Source organism: Nycticebus coucang, chromosome 8 (assembly GCF_027406575.1).
Source record: "Nycticebus coucang isolate mNycCou1 chromosome 8, mNycCou1.pri, whole genome shotgun sequence".
Lineage (NCBI taxonomy): Eukaryota > Metazoa > Chordata > Mammalia > Primates > Lorisidae > Nycticebus > Nycticebus coucang.
In genome coordinates, this window is record NC_069787.1 from 46,668,084 (window position 1) to 46,675,720 (window position 7,637).

The 7,637-nt window shown below is 37.3% G+C and overlaps 1 pseudogene; it reads left to right on the forward strand.

Moving 5' to 3' along the window:
• Window positions 1-4,253: 4,253 nt before the first annotated feature.
• LOC128591322 (Y-box-binding protein 1-like) lies at window positions 4,254-5,202 on the forward strand (annotated as a pseudogene).
• Window positions 5,203-7,637: the final 2,435 nt, after the last annotated feature.

A 7,637-nucleotide genomic window follows, 5' to 3' on the forward strand; every position in this document is an offset into this window, starting at 1 on the left:
GTGAACTCTATATCTTATTTAAACCTTCTATTTTAGCTAGCTTTCTGTGATACCACTCTATTAGGAGAATAGGTGGCCCTTTCTCTGTATTGCCAGGAGAGAAATTTAATTTCCCCTCTTGGTCTCTGGTGATACCTAAGGAATGTAGAAGGGCTCCTTATCCCTCTCTATATAGGTGTGAATGTTCCCGATCTGTATTTAGGCCTTCACTGATAACCACCCTGGCTGGGAGGAATAAGAGTGCCTTTTTACTGCTTGCTGTCCTCGTGGCTTTCACTAACACCGTGGGGATAGGGAGCCTAGTCACTGTTGGGAAGTGGTCAGAATTATGACTCTCCACTGGCCTCCTTTGACACTGTTCCAATAGAGAACAGGAGCCAGGAAAGGGGGTAGCCTCACTACAGCCTAGTGAGTGTGAAAGCCCTGACTCCCTACTTGTCCTTTTCTGAAACTAGCCTGCAATGTTTGGGGAGATTTGGGACCTCTTTACATCCTTGCAGAGACTGAAGTCTAGGAACTTCACCTAGCCTTTGCTGGTGTGGTTGGTGATAAGGCCACCTTTATTTCCCCCTGCCATGTTTGGCTAAAGTAGAGTGGTTAATGCCTGTAAGTTTTTTGTATTACTAGACTACTCCTTTCCTGTTCCTTTGGCTGGAAAGAGCAGACTATTGTTGGAGTACTTTCCTTTGTGTATTATCGATGTTTCTAAGTTGTGAGCTTTTCTTATTCCATATCTGATACACAATGAGGCAAAAGAGAATTCAGGGAGATTCATTGCTGTGTAGCAACAAGGTCCCAAGATTCCTAGCTAGTCTATTCTTTTCCCCCTTCACCTTTGTGTTTTTTATGTTTGTTTTTTTATGTAATATCAAGGGTTTTTAGTTGTGCTTTGAATATTTCTAATCCATTTTCCTGGGAATGGAAGATGACCATGTTTTTAAAAACTTATATTTTGCCATTGTATTTGGTAAGTTAATAGAAGTGGGTAATTTGACATTGTTGGAACTCAGTATTCAGAGTAGGGTTTAAAAAGTTTTATAGATGAAGATTGTATCTTTCAAAGAAGGCAGCAAATAACCAGCCCTGTGCTTTTCCTTCTTTGCTGGAGCAGTCTTTACTGTTTCTTCACTACTATGTTGAGTCCTAAATTGAAGCAACCATCCAAATAGCTCATTGCTAGGATTTTGCTCAGGAGAGAAAACTTGTTTTACATATCTTCCCAGGGGTTTTATCCATTTAGACATAATTAATAATGTGAATTATAATGGGAGAATGAGAGAGGGCCAGATGGGATAGGTTATAGCATCAATAAAATTGAAGTGGTTAACTCGGAAGCCAAGTAACGTAGGTCATTAGTTCCTAAAGGATCTTTTTGTTCAAAGTATCTTATCTGTGTCTGTATGTAGACATTAGTATTCCAAAGTCTATATTTACTAATGATTCTGGTGGTTAAGTATGGACCTTTAAGTTTTGTCATCAGATATTATCATTTACTTGTTATTCTTTTGTGGGGGAAGATAAAAAGTTTATACTTAGTAAAGTGTAAGTTTAAAAATCCTATATGAATGTAGACCATATTGTACTCATGAATGAAACATGTCTACTCTGTCACCTAGAGGTATCACAGAATGATCTTTATTCTTTTAATAAATTTATCATTTTATAAGGTTATTAAGGAGAATCTAAACCCAGAAGAAATGATGACTACCAAGATTTATTGAGTAGGATGGTAGTGTTTTACTATATATAGACTTTAGAAAACTATCCTGTAACATTAAAAATTACTTTGAACAGATGGTTATTTTTTCAAAAAAATACAAAGAAGGCATATAAATATTTCAGTATATTCACAAACATTAAAAAAATACAATTATGATAACTTTAAAATGTTCACATGAGAAACTAACAATCTTTGGCCATTCAATAGCATTGTACCTATTCCTTTCAATGCTTTTGGTTAAATTTTATTTTATCATCAAAAAGAAAGTTTTCAAAGGAAAATGAACTAGATATAATTATTACAAACAATGCTGAGATCAGTAGTATTTAAAGTAGTTGGAAATATACTACACGTGAAATACACTTCTTCGTCCACTTATTTGAAAATACCTGGAGGCCTTTTCCTATCCCAAAGGCATTTCTAATTTGCATAGCAAAGATAATATTATTTATATTTTCCTTTAATATTCAGATATAGTTATATTTACCAGATAAGAAATGTACCTAACGTGTGAAAGCTAGTATCTAATTTTGCTTAAGAACCAGTCAAGTGTAAAGTAACTTCTGGTTGAAATGGAAAATAGTCGACTTTTTGAAGTTTTTTTTTTTTTTTTATAGAGAGAGAGTTTCACTGTACCGCCCTTGGGTAGAGTGCCGTGGCGTCACACGGCTCACAGAAACCTCTAACTCTTGGGCTTACGTGATTCTCTTGCCTCAGCCTCCCGAGCATCTGGGACTACAGGCGCCCGCCACAACGCCCGGCTATTTTTTTTTGTTGTTGCAGTTTGGCCGGGGCTGGGTTTGAACCCGCCACCCTTGGCATATGGGGCCGGCGCCCTACTCACTGAGCCACAGGCGCTGCCCGACTTTTTGAAGTTTTACATTGAGGTCCTGATACAATATGATTTATGATAGCACATGAGCAAAGCAACAAATTATCTCAGATGCTCATCTTGCACTTTAAGCTAAATTAAGTTTCTGTAGATATTACTCCTAACTAATTTTGGAAAAGAGATTATGAAATATCTTTAAAGTATATTGTTAATTTCCCCAATAAAAGGACTTCTTGGAATCATCATTGAACCTTATTATTTGATAACGATAAATGTATCTTGCTATTTTAGAACTTTTAGATTATATAAACATTAATATTTATTTTAACATATATACCACATTTTTATAATATCTTTTCAACAAATTTTAAACATTTTTTAATAATTAAAATATGGAAGTAGTTTTATTTTAAAATGCAATATTTATGTTAATAGTGATTTCAAAATAGTGATTTGAAAGTCATACTTTTCAAGAGTGACTGTTAACATGGGGAAAAATGTTATGAAAAGATAAAATGAGTTATTCTTCCCCTTGCACATGTGGACAGGCGTGATGGAGCAATTGGTTTATAGAATTGTGAGTTGTATTGTGAGAGAAGTGTGGTTTTATTACTATGAAATAGATACAATTGCCATTGACATTATGGATTAGCTGCATTAGGGTTCACGCATCCATTTCAGCAGAATTCCTACTAACATCATTGCTGTTGCAAGTTAATCATTAAAACAGCAGGAGTAATAGGCAAAAACTTCAAGTCTATCTATAATTTTTCACTTAATTTTTCAAAAGATTGTAGGTCTGAGTGAATTCTGATAAAAACAAATCTGGTATTAAAACTAACCTACAGTATATTTTTTCATATCCTCTACTTAAATCTTAGAATTTTGCAAAAGCTTTGGCATTAAATTTATATGCTTTTGAAGTGTAAATAGAATTAGTGAAATGTTCCTTTGTTGGGGATTCTTAAAGTAAACCAGTAATTCTGTTGGAAAATGAAGAATTCCTTGGGATTTCCAGAAATGGAATTTTCTGCTTAAACTTGTCTTCTTGTAAAAATTTTGAATACATTTACTATTTATATTTCAAAATGAAGTATGTAGTTTTTAATTTTCTAAAGACATTTTATTGCAGTAAATAGTATGCCGCAAACATGAGTAAATCAAAAGGAAATCAAAAGTCAACTAACTTCTGGTACTTGTTCACACTTGTGCTAGAAACTGGCTACAAATAAACATTGCTTTTATTTTCAAAGGGTTTATTAAAATACTAGAAGAAAGCATAGAAAAAACTCTTGATGATGTCAGCCTAGGGAAAGATTTTATGAAGACTTCATTGGCAATTGGAACAAGAAAAATAAACAAATGGGACTTAATTAAGCTGAAAAGCTTCTGCATAGCTAAGGGGATGCAGTAATTAAAGCAAATAGACAACCTTTAGAATGGGAAAGGATATATGCATGTTACAAAGGATTGATAACTAGTATCTACAGAGAACTCAAATTACTCAACAGAAAAGAGCAAACAACCTCATCTATCACTGGGCAAAAGACATGAACAGAAACTTCTCTGAGGAAGACAAATGGCCAACAAACATGAAAAAATGCCCCAAGCTGCCTCACCCCTGCCACTGGCCTAGTTACCATCACCTGTTGGGAGGAGAAATAGCTGCCACTTTGGGGCCCCATCATCATCACTGCAACCATGAGCAGCGAGGCGGAGACCCAGCAGCTCCCTGCTACTCCTGCCCTCAGCATTGCCAAGCCAGGCAGCAGTACAGGGAGCTGTGGCCCAGGTGGCCTCTTATTGGCAGCATCTGCCTGCAGGGACAAGAAGGTCATCACAAGGAAGATTTTGGGACTAGTAAAATGGTTCAATGTAAGAAACGGATATGGTTTCATCAACAGGAATGACACCAAGGAAGATGTATTTGTACAACGGACTGCCTTAAAGAAGAATAACCACAGGAAGTACCTTCGCAGTGTTGGAGCTGGAGAGACTGTGGAGTTGAATGTTGTTAAAGGAGAAAAGGGTGCAGAGGCAGCAAATGTTACAGACCCTGGTGGAATTCCAGTTTAAGGAAGTAAATACACAGCAGACTATAACCATTATAGGTGCCATCCATGTTGCAGGGGTCCTCCACGCAATTACCAGCAGAATTACCAGAATAGTGAGAGCAGAAAAAGAACAAGGAATTGGAAAGTGCTCCTGAAGGCCAGGCCCAACAACGCCGGCCCTACCACAGGTGAAGGTTCCTGCCTTATTACATCCGGAAACCTATGGGCAGCGACCACAGTATTCCAACCCTCCTGTGCAGGGAGAAGTAATGGAGGGTGCTGATGGAACCAGGGTGTAGGAGAATAAGGTAGACCAGCAAGACAGAATATGTATCGGGATTGTAGACCACAATTCCGCAGGGGTTCTCCTGGCCAAAGACAGCCCAGAGAGGACGGCAATGAAGAGGATGAATAGAATCATGGAGATGAGACCCAAGGTTAGCAGCCACCTCAACGGTACCGGCTACCGTTGCAACTTCAATTACCCATGCAGATGCCCAGAAAACTCTAAACCACAAGATGGCAAAGACACAAAGGCAGCCAGTCCACCAGCTGAGAATTCATCTGCTTTGGAGGCTGAGCATGGTGGGGCTTAGTAAATGCCGGCTTACCATCTCTGCCATCATCCGGTTTAGTCATCCAACAAGAAGAAACAAATATGAAATATGAAATGAATAAGAAATAAACAAAAGATTGGAGGTGAAGACTTTAAGTGCTTGCTTTATGCCCATTGACCAGATGACTAGAACTATCTGCATTATCTATGCAGCATGGGTATTTTTTTTTTTTTTTTTGTAGAGACAGAGTCTCACTTTACCGCCCTCGGTAGAGTGCCGTGACGTCACAGGATTCACAGCAACCTCCAGCTCTTCGGCTTCTGCGATTCTCCTGCCTCAGCCTCCTGAGCAGCTGGGACTACAGGCACCCGCCACAACGCCCGGCTATTTTTGGGTTGCAGTTCAGCCAGGGCTGGGTTTGAACCCGTCACTCTTGGTATATGGGGCCGGCGCCCAACTCACTGAGCCACAGGAGCCACCCAGCATGGGTATTTTTTTATTTTTACCTAAAGACATCTTTTTTGGTAATCACAAACATTTTTTTTTTTTAAAGCCTGTTTTTTCTCAGTATGCCTTCAAAGATTTTAAATTGTTTTGTATCTGGTCAAGTTGTAATTTTTAAGAACTTAATTTTTAATTTGTAATACAAGTTTACAACTTTAATTTTTTCAAAAAAGTTAATAAACTGCAAGCACCTGTTAATAAAGGTCTTAAATAATAATAGTAATAATAATCCATTGTGAGATATCCCCTAATCCCAGTGAGAATAGCCCACGTCACAAAGTCCCAAAGCTACAGATGCTGGTTTGGATGTGGAGAGGGTGGCATACTTTTAGACTATTGGTGAGACTGTAAACTAACACACCCTCTTTGGAAAGAATTATGGAGAACCACAAAGAACTCAAAATAGACCTTCCATTTGCTCCCACAATGCCATTACTAGGTGTATCTATCCAGAAGTAAAAAAAATCTTTTTATCATAAGGACATTTGTACCAAATCATTTATCACAGATCAGTTTACTATTGCCAAGATATGGAAAGAACCTAAGTGCCCATCAACCTATGAATAAATTTATAAACTATGGTATATGTATACCACAGAATACTATTCAACCATAAAACAGATGGAGACTTTCCATCTTTTGTTTTAACCTGGATGGAGTTGAAATATGTTCTTCTTAGTAAAGCATCACAAGAATGGAAGAGCAAGCATCCAGTGTATTCAACAGTAATATGAAGTCAATAGATAATCTAATACACGCCCACATGAGAAAAACTCAATTCAAGTTGGGGGGAGGGAGAATGGGGGAGGAGGAAGAAGGGAAGAGGTAGGGGGGATTGGTGTGCACAGTGTGAGGGTATATTGCATGCCTCCTGGGTTCGGGATACAACCAACTATGTAACAGGGACCCTACAAATGCCTACAGATGCAAACTTTGTACCCTAATTGTTTGTACCCTCAATTTAATCTGAAATTTTAAAAAGCGAAAAAAAAAACTTTTATACTATTTTTTCCCACTATTTTTCCCGTGCAAATAAGAGATTTGTTTTTGTTTTATAAACATTGGATTCTATCTTTGTATTGTGTTACTGTATCAATAGCATTTTCTTATTTTTCCCCTGCTTGGAAAGTTTTCTTTTTTAATACCTGAATAATATTCTCCTTTTAAATTCAACATAATTTATTAAATTATATTACTCATTATTTTGGTATTATATTTTTATTACTCAAATTATATCACTCATTATTTTAGTATTTATAGTATCTAATTTTTACTATTAGAGATATTGCAGTGGTGAATGTCAAAAATCTTGAGTCCAAGTTTGGAATTTTAAATGAACGTATAGAACCCATATAATAGGTAGCTAGCAGCAGTTTATGAGAGCTTATTTTGTGGCATCATCTCCACTGTTACGTGGATTTCATCATGAAATATTTTAGGTATACAAAATGGTATTAATAATAATTTAATGTATATTCAAATGCTTTCTACTTTGCTTAAGAATCATAGATATATGTAATTATCAAATTTTATTATACTTTGTATTGTTTCCTAGACAAGCTATCCCTTTCCAAGCTTTCATAACTGAAGACGACAAAAAGTACTGGGCTCAACAAAGTGCAATGTTAGTTTTAATTAAAGAATTTAAATATATATATATTTTTTTTTGTAGAGACAGAGTCTCACTGTACCGCCCTCGGGTAGAGCGCCGTGGCGTCACATGGCTCACAGCAACCTCCAACTCCTGGGCTTAAGCGACTCTCTTGCCTCAGCCTCCCAAGTAGCTGGGACTACAGGCGCCCACCACAACGCCCGGCTATTTTTTTTTGGTTGCAGTTTGGCCGGGGCTGATGTTTGAACCCGCCACCCTCGGCATATGGGGCCGGCGCCCTACTCACTGAGCCATTTTAAAAGTAGTTCTGAAAAATAACTTCTCTAAAATACAAATATCCCATTAGTATTTGTCAGAG